Raw genomic sequence first — 15,142 nt, forward strand, 5'->3', positions numbered from 1 at the left:
TACATGTATTTTTTTTTTCATTTGTGGATTTTGGAGGGCTCTAAAGAGAGCAGTCTTAGCTCACATGTATACCTCAAACTCTATGCATCAGTCACTATGAGAACAGATTAAAAAACAAAGAAACAAACAAAACCACCAAACAAACAAAAACCACACCAAACAATCACAGATGAACAAACAAACAAAACCAAACATACAAACCTCAACATGTCCATGATTACTTCTGCTAGCAAAGAGACTTTGGAAAATGAAACTCCCAAAAATTTTAAAATCAAGTGAACTTGACTGAGGACTGGTATGTAAACCCAACTGGTGGCTTGTCTGCATGCCAGATAAATGATGCAATTTGCAAAAATCGTGGTGCTTTCCCTGATTTTGTGCTACAGATCCTTATTCTTGAGGCTTGTTTCTTCTCTGCTTCTACTCGGTTTGTGTTCTAGCCAGTCTTGGGTGGTCAGTCTTACCATCCCATATGACCTCAATCAAGTTTTCTCTCCTTACAGTTGCATACCGTATGTGGTAGTAGAAGCTCCAGAACAAATCAAATTACCTTGGATTCTCATAAAAGGAGAATTGCTTGACTGGCATAATTTACAAGTGAAACCTTTATTATATTAATATTTCTTTGTAGTTTCTCCCAGTTTATCTCATGCTGAAGGATAGCGGAATTGAATGTAATTTTCATATGGTTAGAAATGGGATTTGAGAACCATATGTGGATCCTGGGCCTTCTTTGGCCTCATTGGAAATCCTCTGCAACACAAAGATGTTGCTTTGTTGAGTTAAAATGACAATTCAGATGTTCCCTGAACTGCTGCCAGGTGGGGCAAATATTATTGTCTCTGTGTCATGCTGCCTAATTCCCAGGAGTGAGGAAGACACCATCATGTTCCACTATCATCAGGGCTCTTTGGAGGCTTTCTAAAGTTGACTCAGAGGTTAAGCAACCTTAGTTTTAGGGGAGAGCTGTAGTGTCACTTGAGTGCAAAAGCCACAGACCACTTGGGCACTGTTGCTAAACTGCTCAGAACAGGATCCACCCAGGTCAGTGCATGAGGAGAGAAGCACCTCAGCCTTGCTCTTGTTGTCTAGCTCATGGTCGTTCTTTTAATCAGTCACACATATAACTAGTCTGCTGGGAAATGCAAGCTGGTACTTGATAGTCACAGCCCTGAAATCTCCTCTGATAGTTTAGTTTTACCCTACAATGTCCGCTTTTTTTCTGACAAAACACAGCAGAAGTTCCTCCTCTCACCCTGCTTCCTGCTCTCCCCACACAAATTTTTATCTGATAGTCCTTGTTACAGCTCTAGGAGACCTAGGTTCAAGTTCCTCATCTGCCTCTAGGAAGGAAGCTGTATTTGCTGTAAGAGAACATTGCCAGTTGGTTGAACTGCTGAGGTATCGACCCTTCAGGGTAATGCTGTCTCTGTCTTGCCTATTACATCCTAACAGCTTTACACAAGTGGGGAAGAAGCTGAAAGGTAGGTCCTGCAGCTGAGTGCTTTTCATGACTCCACAGAGTACATGGGAGTTGCAGAGATTTAGCCAGCAGAGTGCACAAGTAAATCTGAGTTTGCTCAGGCAGAGATGTCTCTGTGGATGCACAATCAGCGTGCATGGTCTTAACTGCTGGCTTGTGGGGTCAAACCAGGGAGTTGACTTCACTGGGGAGACACAACTGAGGGGCTGACAGATTGAGGTGGCAGATCAGCCTTGGTTCGAGACTCTGGATTGTTCTACCAAGATACCTAAGCATGTAACAGCAACATGAATGTCGGTTTAAGACCTTCTGTGCGTCAGCTCCCTTGACAGTTGGATCTGAGGCTTGGACCCTGCCTGTATCTGAGCTGCTTCTTCCTCTCTGAAAAAGCCTCCTGATGTGAAGATTGCCTTATCATGACAACCTCAACTTGACTGAGTGTTTGGAAACGTTTTTTAGACAAGATAAGTTTCCTTTTCACACGACAAAAAAAAAAAAAAAGAAAGAAAGAAAGCAAAATGAGGAACACTGGTGCACTAAGGATTAATAGAAGCTTTTCTACTTAATCAGTTTTAGAGTCTAAGAGACTGCTACAATGTCTAGCTGTTCTGCTTTCAAGGAGAGAGGCAAACAATGCTTGTCAAACTTGACTCTGAAAAGACACTAGCTTTTTCTGTGGTGGTACCCCTCAGTTTCCATTGCACTGGCTTGTCCTATTTTAAATTTGTAATGAAAGAAAAAATTCTAAGGCTGGTAATCATGCGCCTTCCTTGTATAAAAACACATCTTGTTTTTATCATCAGTAACCTGTACTACACAAGAGCTCTGACACATACATTTCAGGATAGATTAGGAATTGCCTGCTGCATTTACATAACATTAAAATCACTGTCTAGATACACAAAATAAAATGAATACCTTCCTGATTCTCTAGTATGGGCTTGCATGAAAACGATTTTACCTTGCTTTCATTTTTTTTTTTCATGAATTCAACAGCCCCTCTTTTTATTTAGTAGGCTGGAAGAGAAGGATTTGATAGCTGAGTGAGGGGACACCTATGTAATTCATTTTTCTGGCAAACTTGTACAGCAGGGTTACTGCATTAAAAAAAAAGCGGGGGGAGAAGTGTTGTGACAAAGCATATGGACTGTGTGACAGCCTGGCCATATCTGACTCCCCATCATTCCTTGCAGCTGCCGGAAGTCAACTGCTCGTCTTTCCAAACCACAGGCTTATGCGGGTAATGATATGATTTCCTCTGTCTTGTGTTTTGTGTGTGTGCTTCAAGAAAAGTAACCCTCTCCCCCAAAAAACCAAACCTCTACACATCCAGTTAATCAAAACAGTACTGGCTTCTCTCATCATCCTGAAGTGATTCTTGTAATGCTGGGACAAGAGGCTGGAGGCTTCACCTTGTGTCACGAGCAGAGTGTTCACCATCATTCATGTTTTTCTTGATTGCTTTGGGCTTTATCCTTCATCTCACTACTAAATAGTGTCATTACCAATTGAAAAAAAATTAAAATGGAGTTCATACAATCTGGTTTCAGACTAGTATAAAATCTTCAGTATTTCACTTTGTTGTGAAAATCATTCACATCTTACAAGAAAAAAATGCAAAATCAATACCTTTTTGTTGCATTTATCATCACTGTTCTCTGTTGAGGACCTTTAAAATGCTGTCTGTGTCTATAAATGTTGGAAATAGTAGGTGTTTTACCAAGAGAAGTAAGGCTACATCAATCCTGTTGGAAGTATCCGTATACTGATCTCTTGTGATTGGAAATACCATACAGTTTATTCTGCAAACAACCATCTTGTAGTCCACATGAAGCCTTTCTCACTACGTTATAACTTTTGGTGCTTTCGTGACTATTAAAAACAGGCTGTTGATTTCAACTTTAAGAAACAGTGATTCTGGTTTCCCACAAGCCCATAGGTGAGAACTTCGAAACAGAGAAGGGAAAGGTAGAATCAGGAGCCGTTCTCAGTGACGAGCAGCATGGGAGAAAGAACAAAGTTTCTTGTTTGAAAAATAAATTGCTGGGCAGTGGAGGCAAGTTTCAAAGGCTCACTGAATGTTAGATCTTACATTTCAATAGGCAATAAGAGATTATTGGCCAGAAACGACTCAAGAAGACCCCAGATTCCTTCCTTTTTTAAGTGTTAGACTGAATGTCTGACAGTGGTAGCTAAGAAAAGATCTAGTTTGGTCAAAGGGTCAGGCAAGCATAGTGATCTCTGTAGCCATATTCTGAATGAACATGAGTGCAGCCGGATGGTTTTTGTCATGATTAGAAGCAAGAATATTACAGTAATCAAGATACAAGGGGAGGAAAACCTAGTGTTAGCAGTTGTAGCTGTTGGATGTATGGTAAGATCATTTTTAGAAATGTTCTAAAATAGTTTTCAAGTATTGGAAATAGTCTGAATGTGAAAAACATGAGAGAGTTCTGAGTTGAGGTTGAGGTTTTTGGGTGACAGTCTGCGTAAAGAGGCAGGATGCTGGTTTGGTGTGCTATGATTCAGAAGGAGATCATGGTCAGAACTGGAGGGAGAGGAATGATACCTGTTTTGGCAGTGTTGAACTTGGGCTTAGAGAAATATTCACAAAGACATGTTAGAGAAAGCTGAAATTCCAGTTTGGACAGAAAATGACAGAAACTGGACAGGAAAGTCTTGTTGATAAGTCTGTCAACAGTCAACATGGAATTGTTAGCTGAAATTGTAATTGTAAAAGCACCTTGCATCTTCTTATTTTGGAGGTGGTTGTGGGGAGAAAGGTCTGGGACTGAGCCCAGAAGCCTCCCCAGAAAAAATGGTTAAAGAAGAAGAGAAGCTTCCAAAAATGTGATGAAGCTAGGAGGAGGACCAGAAGTCAGCACTGGTTTTGAAGTCATCAAGAAAAAGGAGGTTACGTAAAAGGATGCAGGCAGGATAAGAAGGAAAAGAATAAGCAAAATCTAGCTCTGAAACTTCGCTGGAAAGTGATCATTAGAGATTTTGACCAGAACAGCTGGGGATGGTGAGGAGAATATCACTATATCCTTGCCCATACTGATAACACTTCACAGGCATCTGGTGTTGGCCACTGCGTAAGACAGAATATTGGGTTAGATGGTCCTCCGGTCTGACCAAGTTCAGCTGTTCTTAATTTCAGTGAAGCAAAAGGTGCAGAAACTAGATTAGACACTCTAGGGTGGAAATGGAATACAGGAAATCTTATCAGTGCTTGCAGACAGTACACGCAATGTGTTCAGATACAAAGGGGAAATGTAGGAGGTAACTGGACAGGCAAGGGAAGTCAAGGATAGGAGAGACTGATGCAGGATTGGCATGGGAACGGGGGAGATAGGTTATACAGAAATGTAATGAAGGGAGTGAGAATGGGTGTGAGGGAGATCAAGGGATGATAGGGCGCATTTACATAACATTAAAATCACTGTCTAGATACACAAAATAAAATTAATAGGGTGGATGGGATCACTGGGGAGACTGGAAGAATTAGAGGAAAACAACTGGAAAATTCCTGCACCTGTGGGAGTGGTGAAGGGACATGTCTCAGGACATGAAGGAGGCGAAGCAGTGCTACTGGGACTCAAGAGGTTGTACTGGGCCAATTTGCAGCTCTTACACCTTTGCAAATTGTAAACAGGAATAGCACGGCGAAGTGCAATTGGAGAAATCTGTTAGTTTTCACCCTTTTTATTAGTAACAATGAAATTATGCACGCGATATAAGGAATATTACGCACTTACGACTTGGAGTGCTTTGGTCAAACAGCGGTACACAGAGGTACAATGATCGCTGCAGTGGCCTCAGAACAGGTAAAGCAAGTGTGATTCCCTGAATGCTTTCCCACTCACCCTGGGAGATGCCGTATGGGTTTCTCAGCCTGTATCTCTGGAGCAGCAGCAGCTGCCAGCTTTCCCTCCACACACCCTCCACCTCTTTGGCCAGTGGGAGACTGGGCATGTAATTTGCTTAGTCCTGCACAGTCTCACTCAGAAATCCGGGTTATAAAAGAGATTGACAAGTGCTGGAAGTCGTGTGTTATATTTTGCTCTTCCACAGGAAAAAATATATTTTGGGGGACTATTTCTCCTGAAGTGGAATAAGTGTTTTAGGAAGCCTGTGACACTGTTCACTGGCCTTAGTTTAGAGAGTCTGAAAATTCAGTCTTGGTAAAAAATGGCAACCTGATGGCAAACTAGTCCTAATGAGAGTACTTTAATTTGCCACATAGCAGTCAATCGAAACTATGTAAAATCCATTAAGGTCTCAACTCACATGGGGAATACAAATTTCAAGGTAGCAGCATAAATGTATCAGATGAACTGGAAGGTGTTTTTACCTGGTAGTACTGGAAACTGAAAATCAAGGTTTTCTCTCGGCAGACAGCTTCTGGATTTGGTTATGCATTAATGTGATAGGAGAGAAATTAGAACCCTAATTGCAGTCCTTTAGAGGGCAAAAATTGGGTTTTATTTAATTATTTTACTCAGTTATGCATTTATTGTTAAGATATATTACAAGTGTATGCTCATGAATCTTTTTCCTTCCCCTGCATTAATGTAGTTAATAATCTTAAGTTACTTTATTTCTGTAAAGTATTTCTGTTCTTAGATTTTCAAAATGTAGCTATGCTTCTGATATTTATTTCTTTTCCTAATTCCTCATGATAAAAGAAGCTGGCAGAATAAAGAGGGGTTTATTTTAGATTGTTTCATTTTGTATATTGAAAGAGTATTCTTAACTTTTTTTCCCTGTGCATTTTTCCATGAAGTATTACCATTTTCAGACTGAGATCTAGCAGGCAAAATCCTCACTAACTATAGAATAGACTAACACTTTTGCAGCTGACTAGTTTGCCTTAATGAAGTGTGGAATATATTTATGTGATGGAGCTTGGGAGTGGCAACTGTGAGTTTTGGTTTTTGTTTTTACTAATAATAACCTGTAGCAGCAACCACAAGAATTATAAAGTGGCAGGAAACCTTTTGTAGTAAAGGATTTCTGCATACATCTGGAATAAAGAAGAAAAAATATGAAAATTCCCAGACTCTGAAAATGCTGAGGTTCTGAAATAATGGTCAAATTCTCATTTCCTCTCTTATTTCAAAGTCAGGCTATCAGTTGCAACTGAACAATAGTTAGGATGCAGAACTTGAAGATATATAATCACAAAACAGGTCCCAGGATTCCCTGGATGTTTCTACCAGTTGTTTAAACATATACACAAAGAAATACTCCAAGAAGTTAAAAATAAACAAAAATGCAGAGAGTTGTATGTGGAATATTGACTGCTTCAGCTGAGTTCAGCAAGCACCATTGTTCTCTGATTATAAAACTGGGTCATATATGTGGGTGTTTATTATATTAGCTCAGCAGATGTGAGTGATAGTATTTTCTGAATCTCATATGCAGCATTCTACATGTTTGGTCAGAATTTTTTTTTGAAACCCTGTGCCCCACAATTCTTGGAGGTAAGCAAGAAAAATGTTCTCATTTACTATATGTCTACTTTTATCCAATTATGAGCCAAAATTTCCCTCTATGTAAGAATAAGTACTTATTGATTTAAGAAGAAACAGGCATATTGATCCAAAGGGAAAATACACTGTGCATGTTGATCAATATTTACCTTGCAGGACAAAACATCCTGATATTCACTTCACGGCATCAATATATACATATTGCTGCATGTTTGTGTCATTAAGTCAGGTAACTGGGCTAGATTTCCATCTAACAATATAAACTCTCTTAATGATTATTTTTCTAGTCAAATATTAGTCTCTAAAGGGAAGAAGGAGTTAGAGGACCAGAAAAAGAATAATTGTTCACTTCCCTTGAGATAAATAATACTTCTCATTAAACTCAGCTGATGCCTATCAAGAGCTGCTAGACTGATTAAATTATATAAGCAGTGAGAAGTCTTCCAAATTCCTCCTAAAAGCATTTATCTGTACCAAGGTAAAACTGGAAATCTAAGCATATGTGTCTGAAGATATTTAAGTGCCTAGCTTGTAGTTAGTTCAATGCCACTTGTACAAGAAGAAGGTGTTTCCTTTTAATTTCTGAAGACGGAGCTCATCTGAGTTCCCAGAATATCTTTAAAAATTCTGTGCAATCCAGGCATCACCGGCTCGTCTCTTTCAGCCTCACTGCAGGCCGGGGGTTTCTTCTTGATGGAGTTCATTGACATAGAGCTAACCATAAATTATACAAAGATAAACTAATTATAGCATAATGGGGCAGTCATCGTACACATTTTTTTTCTCTGACATTTCTTTTCTGTCCCATAATAGCTCTAACACTGGGTTAATCATTTTTATTTAAATGTTTTCTTTATGGCTAATTTCACCCTAATATCAGCCATCTCCATTTTGAGTCTCCTGAGGCGCTCGCTATGAAGGACACACCCAGAGAAGGGGCAGACATGGGACAAAGAGAAGCTGTGACAGCTACACAGTTAATATGTGTTCTTGACATGATCAACTCCATGATAAAAATGTATAATACCTGTTGCTTCAGACCAGAATAAATAATGTGGCCCTCCCTTCAAACTACCTTTATTGACTCCTCCTCTAAAGAATATACCTGAAACCTGTGGATCTTTTCTACATTACTTTGCCCAGGTGGAGCCCTTCCTAAGCCTGCCCATAGCTGAAATTCATGTTTGTGTTCTAAACACCTTGTGTCTCAGTCACTTCTCGCCTTGTCCCTAACCTTTGATGGACGCAAGCCTATCCTGTCTTGTCTTGTCCACGTCCATTCAAAATGCTGAAAACATCGTTGCCTTAGCACACAGTTTGGGAGTTTGTATCTACTCCTGGCTCTCCATCCTCCATTTAGTCTAAGATTTTCTTTATGTCCCATGCTTCCACTGGGAAGCTCATGAATACCTGACTGTTCTCCCCAGCCTGCTCATTCTCTTTTCAAATGAGCACTTCCTCTGGTTACTTGCGGAGATGGGAAGGATGTATCTGTACATACCATCCTGGCTACTTCATTTTCTCCTTTTGGCCTGTTCATACCTGTTATCCCTATGAAATTTGATAAAAACTACAATGATGTTGTGCTTCAAGCCCTGGCCTATTGATTTACCTGATAATATCTCACCATTTCCTTGTGTTCCCTGAGCTGTGTGTAGCTGTTTGTTATCCGTTGTCTGAATAAATATAGGTCATAAACTGCACACTGACACACATGATGGAGTCCTAGTCCCTGAGGGGCATCTGCTTGTTTTCAGGTAATGCAAATAATAAAAATAATCTGAAGTATGGGCTTTTAGAAGCCTAGGTTGTAAAAGGCTGCTCACCTGCCAAATGGGCATGCCTGCACGCAGATGAAGGAAAGACAAAGGATGTTCCCTACCTATGCTGTGCATCCACTGGAGAAAGCCACTCTACACCATCAGACAGCTATGCTGGTATCTTCAAGCTAGCATCAGTGTGGCTGTTTGTCTTCCAGCTCACTGGGTTTACGTGGCAAGGTTTTGATATGGGGGAAGATGCACGGGTGCCTTCTGTGAGCTGCCCTATGTCAGACAGAGACAGTTCCATCCAGCTCTAAGACAGATCTGCTGCTGGCCAAAGCTGAGTTCGCCAGCAATGCTGGTGGCATCTCTGTGGTAACGTATTTAAGAAAGGGTAGAAAATGCTGTGCAGCAGCTGTGAGCAAATGTGAGAGGAACAGCCCTGTAGACACCAAGACCAGTGAAGAAGGAGGAGAGGGAGGTACTGTGGGCGTTGGAGCACAGATACCCCTGATGCTCACGGAGAAGACAATGGTGAAGCAGGTTGTCCCCTGAATCCCATGGCAGGACTTCAGTGCAGCAGATATCCACCCTGCAGACCATGGAGGACCCTATGCCACAGCAGGTGGATGTGCCCTGAAGAAAGCTGCACCTCATGGAAAGCCTGTGCTAGAGCAGGCTGCTGGCAGCAGCTGCAGCCCATGGAGAAGAGCCCATGCAGGAGCAGGTTTTCTGGAAAGACTTGTGACCCCGTGGGGGACCCACACTGGAGCAGTCCATTTCTGAAAGACTGTTGCCTGTGGGAAGGGTCCGTGTTGGAGAAGTTAATCAAGGACTTTATCCCATGGAAAAGACCCCTCACTGCAGCAGGAGAAGAGTGTGACGGGGAAGGAGCAACAGAGATGAAGTGTTATGAAGTGACCACAACTCCCATTCCTTATTCCTCTGTGTCACTTATGGGGGAGGACGCAGAAGAGTCAGGAGTCACCCTTCTGGGTAGAAGAGTGGTGGGTTTTGGTTTTAGTTGGTTGGTTGGTTTTGTTTGTTTTATTTTGGTTTTGGCTTTGTTTTGTTTTAATTTTCTTACTATCCTATTGTATTATTAATTGGCACTAAATTCATTTCCCCAGGTAGAGTCTGTTTTGCCCATCATGGTAGGTGGTGAGTGATCTCTGTGTCCTTATCTTCACCTGTGAGCTTGTTGATCATATTTTCTCCCCCTGTCCTGCTGAGAGACAGGAGTGAGGGAGTGGCTTGGTGGGCACCTGGCAGCCAGCCAAGGTTAACCCACCACAGGCTCACAGCTGGCTGGTCACCTGGCCAGCTCAAAGTGAAGGCAGAGAAGCTTGAATATGCCCTGTAGACATGCTCTTATAATGGATTTCTTTATCACACTTCCTGAAATTTTCAAAATTTTTAGAGTGTCGTCTGAATATCCTTGTGAAATAAAGATATGTTGATATTGCCATTTTTCAGAGAGCTGTGGTACAGGGAGACTGAATTGTTCACCCAAAACTGCACAGCAAACACTGTCCAAGCCTCTTGCTTGTAAATTACAGCACTAATCTCCAAAGCTTGCCTTATTGCTCTGTTATAGAAGAAAGCTCACCCTTGGATTCCTTACAGAAAGTTTTAACTGCTATTAAACAAAAAAGGTTTCCAACAAGTGATAGAGATCACAACGGCACTCTGACCACAACGGCATTCTGACCACATACCTGTCATCATTAACTATAAATACAATGATCCAGAGAGGAGATACACACTCTCAGCTACATTGAAATACATTGGAATAGGAAGGCACAAAGATAAGGGGTATAGTTCACTTAAAATGCAGACTCAGGATATTTCACACATGCGTGCAGCAAGTATCAGAAGTTATAATTCATCACTAACTATATTCAGGGATGTTAATAGACAGTCCTTTGAGCAAGGTGTGGCCTGTAGAAGATGGCAGACCTCATAGACAACAGTGTTGCTTTCTAGGGCCAAATGAGTGCATTTATTCTAACGTTGAGTTGGATTTCATTAATAGAAATGTTCAGTGAAAGCAAATATCTCATAAAATAAATACTAGATTCACTAGAATGTGGATATTCTTGCCACTTTCTGGCAGTTCAGAAACAATGTTGTATGATACACATAATCAAATAAAACGACTGAACGTTGAACACCATGGAATGCAAGTGTTCAGAGATATTCACTGAAGAATTAGCAACAAATTAACTTGGAAAAGTCAGAATTTGTTACGGAGGCTTTTGCAAGCAGAGAAGCTGAAGTAATCCTTCAAGTATTAGCTGTATTACTAGTAGTATACCCTTTCTGAAAATCAAGTATAAAATACTTCTGAATCTATCTAATGTTACTTCATTAGACCTTGGTAGTTTGAAAAAAAACAACACACACGCAAAACCATACCAAAACAATCCAACCAACCAACCAAATAACCCCTCAACCACACCCCATCAAAAAAACCAACAAAAAACAAACAACCAAAAAACACCAAGAGACTTTAAGAGATAGATTTAAAAGAAAATGAAGGAGCAAATGCCTATGGCTGATACATTGGCTCATTAATACAACTTTTCATTGCTTCCTGCTTCTTTGTAGAGAGCACTGAAATGACAGCAGACTTGTTTAATTTCACCTTTGCCAGAAAATCAGACAGATCTCTACTTTCAAGTTTTTTAATCTGTCCATATGAAGCTTTAGGGAGTAATTGTAAGGGTATTTGAGGAAGAGGTTGAACTATCCATTTGCCAGTCAACTATCATTCTGAATTCCTAAGGTCTTCCTTATTTAAATAAGTCTAGTCTAAGGCCATACAAAAGTGAACCTATATCTTTTTCCTATTTCCAGCTACCTTCTCAGATAGGATTAATTTTGGCAGTCATCTCTCAAAAGAAACATTTTCAGCTCTTACACAACTCTGTTAGCAGAGAAATGCCCGATTAACAATGTGGATCTTGGAATAGACCAGTATCTGACTAGGTTAAGATATGTCTTCATCTTCATATGCTGCCCAAGTAGATTAGGTCCCAACCACTGTGATTGTCACCCTGCAGACAGCCATAGCACCTCCATGATATAATATGGGTGCGAAAAGAAAGAAAGAAAAAAAAAGATTATTTGAACCTCAGATGCAATGGATAGCATGAAGGAAGAGTGATAATCCCTCTTAGTTCAACCCCTTGTGTATATTAATACATAGAAAACTTCTAGCTCTCTTTTCCAAAAGGAAAATGACTTGAGAAATTTTATCTGAAGTACAAGTTTGGAAAGGATCAGTAACAGAAGAACTAACATGATAGGACATTTCTCTTTTTAAATTTATACAAGGATTTGATGACCTCTGGAATGAAGGTGACTGTTTTTTTCTAATAAGAGGCTCTTGAGATCATCTTGTCCAACCCCCTCTGCTCAAGCAAGGTCAGCCAGAGCTGGTTACCAAGGACCACGTCTGGCTGGGGTTTGAATATCTCTACAGATGAAGATTCCACCTCTCTGGTTAACCGGTTCCAGTTTTTAAACACCCTCACAGTCAAAAAAGTACTTTCTTGTGTTCAGGTGAAATTTTCTGTGCCTGTTATCTCTTGTCCTATCAGTGAGCACAACTGAGGACAGTCTGGCTCTCTCTTCTTCATTTCCTTCCTTCAGGTATTTAGATATACTCATAAGATCCCCCTTGACCCTTCTCTTCTCCAGGCTAAACAGTCCCAGCTCTCTCAGCCTTTCCTCACAGTAGAGATGCTCCAGTCCCTTCATCATCTTTGTTGCCTTGTGCTGGACTCGGCATGTTTTCCCTCATGTCTGATCAAAGAGTTCTTGAAACCTTATTGTTATGTGTCAGTACAAAAATAATTATGGTCCTGTTCTGAGGTATTTTAAGTGAGAGAAATAGAAATTAATTTTAAATTCGTAACTCTGACTAAAATATTTCTGTTCTCAATGTTCAAAATGTAGAGTAAATATTGGTCTTCAGAAGCTGTCTAGAGATGTAACTGGAAGTTGAATTTTGTGTATATCGTATATAAAACTACCTACAGAAAAGAAGCATGAACTAGACCCATCATTTAAAATGGATGAAGCAGCAAAACTTTTTTTCCATAGGGGGTATTTCAGAACAGAGAGTCAGAATTTTAGTTTCAGTCACATTAGACTAAATCCTACATGCCATATTTTTATATTGCAGAGTAATTGCTGGGCAGCCTTTGAAGCAAGAAGCATGGTTCCTGCAAATCGTAGCTGTATGCTGGCTGAGGCTGCTGTTGCTGACAATAACGCCTTAGTCTTCTGCAGTCAGAACTTTCTTATTGTAGAAGCAAATTGTGTCCAGTATTACTGTATGTAAAGAAGTCCCTGACAAGATTAACGAGCCTGGGATCAAGAATGTCACATATTGCTAGATAGGCTTGGCAATTCACGTTCCCTGAGAAGACAGTAAATTCTTGGAACAGCTTGTGGTAAAGTGACACCTATTAATAAGCACCTCTGTGCATTACCTAAACATAACTAGCAATAATTACAGTGTGCCTAATGTATGAAACGGAGTGCTGGTGTGGCTGGTTCCTATCTCCGCCATACTTGTCCTGTACGCAGACCCACTGGCCAGTAGTTCCATCAGCAGGTTCTTCAGGTTACCAGAGTTATCTGAGGGAAAATGCCAGAGATCAGCCAGCAAAACAAGGAGATAGCAGGCTGGATGCAAGTGAGAGCTCCTGGATTTGTCCTGGGTGTGCATTTAGCTTTGGTACAGGTGTGAATAAGAGCAGCAAGTTCTAGAAGGAATGCTTTTCAACCAGTGATATGATACAATTTGTGGGACTGATTATGCCTTTGGTACAGCCCTTCCCAAGTGTTTTGTGCATGTGTGTGCATGTATACACCCATAACCAGAGTGTTTAATTCCACTAAAACTGTAAATACATGTAAACTTAGGATGCTTCTTGCTGAATAGCAAATGTCATTCGACTTCATGGTTCCACTTCAGTCAGTCAGTCATGGGTCATTCAGTATGTACCTGTACTTGACGCCAAAATATATCAGCAGTCATATTAAGCCTATTAACATACCCTTACTGTAAAATATTCTTCTACCTTAAAAACAAACAAACAGAAAACTCTCTCTTTGCATTTACTATTCCTAAAGCAGAAAGAAGCTAACAAAGACACTGATGACAAACTGTTATTTTTTCTCTCCTTTCACCTACACACAGATTAAAATCCCACGTATCTGATCAGCTGTCATCCACGTTTCCTTGCATTATTGCAACAATTATTTATTATTTATCTTATGTTTGTGGTAATGTCCATAAGGCACGAAGAGTTTCTCTGGCCTCTAGATAAGAAGTTCACAAAGAAAGAATTGAGAAGCTGAGGTATAGAAAAGAATAAGAGTGGCTTTCAAATTGTACACAGGTGATTAAAAAACTGTAGTATGGTAGAAGTCAACGGAAAATACACAGACTGGAGAGAGCAAGAGACTTGTAGGTGAGTTCAGGGAGGTCAGTCAGTGAAGAAAAGCTAGACAGAAAAAAGCCTAAAGGCAACTGCCTGAAATGCTTATATGTAAATGAGAAATGAGAATGATAGGAGAGATCAAGTAAAGGACAGTGCGAAGCCGATGCAAGATAAGTTAGGAAAGACGTGAGTAATAAATATGTTGCAACAGTGGCTGAGGAGTCAGCACAGCAATGCAAAGAGGAAAATTACATGGACAGATTGATGAGAAAGAAAAAAGATTTTGGTGGTGATATGTTATATTTGTATGTCAGTAGCATGGGTGGTATTTCCCATGATGTGTCAGTAGAGGAAACCATGGACCTTTGAGATGCTTTTGAGACAAAAGCATTGGAACTTTGCTAAAAGGTACAGAGTACTTTTCTGGAGTTAACAGTTTAATGGATCAAAAATTATAAACAAAGGAAGATATATTAAATGTTAGACATTATGTGGAATGGCAACAGCAATCTGTATTTCCTACGTTATATTCAAACAGCTGCCAATCAACTGTTTAGTGTGAAGTCCATGATGTTTTCTTAAGCACCTCTGACACTGCAAATTATGAAGAGCCATCTGGCAGCAAAATGGCACTGTGGGGGGTTTCTTGGGGCAGGGGGACTAGGTACAACAAGGATTGTGAAACAAAGCTGGTTACAGTATTATAAGTGAACTCATGATTTGGGTGAGATTTCGGGCTCTACAAAACAACATCCGTTTACCCTTTTGTGCCTCTGGAAATTCACCACGCTTCAGGTGATAAACTTCACCATCCTTGTCTTGATCAAACTTACACTTTTCAAACTTAATGGGAACTACTCACCCAACAGATTCACAATCCTGCAAGCAAACCCTCTGGACACTGTGACCTGGCCATTCTCTGAAGAATTAGGACTACAACAT

The sequence above is a fragment of the Caloenas nicobarica genome, chromosome 2 (assembly GCF_036013445.1).
Source record: "Caloenas nicobarica isolate bCalNic1 chromosome 2, bCalNic1.hap1, whole genome shotgun sequence".
NCBI classification, from domain to species: domain Eukaryota; kingdom Metazoa; phylum Chordata; class Aves; order Columbiformes; family Columbidae; genus Caloenas; species Caloenas nicobarica.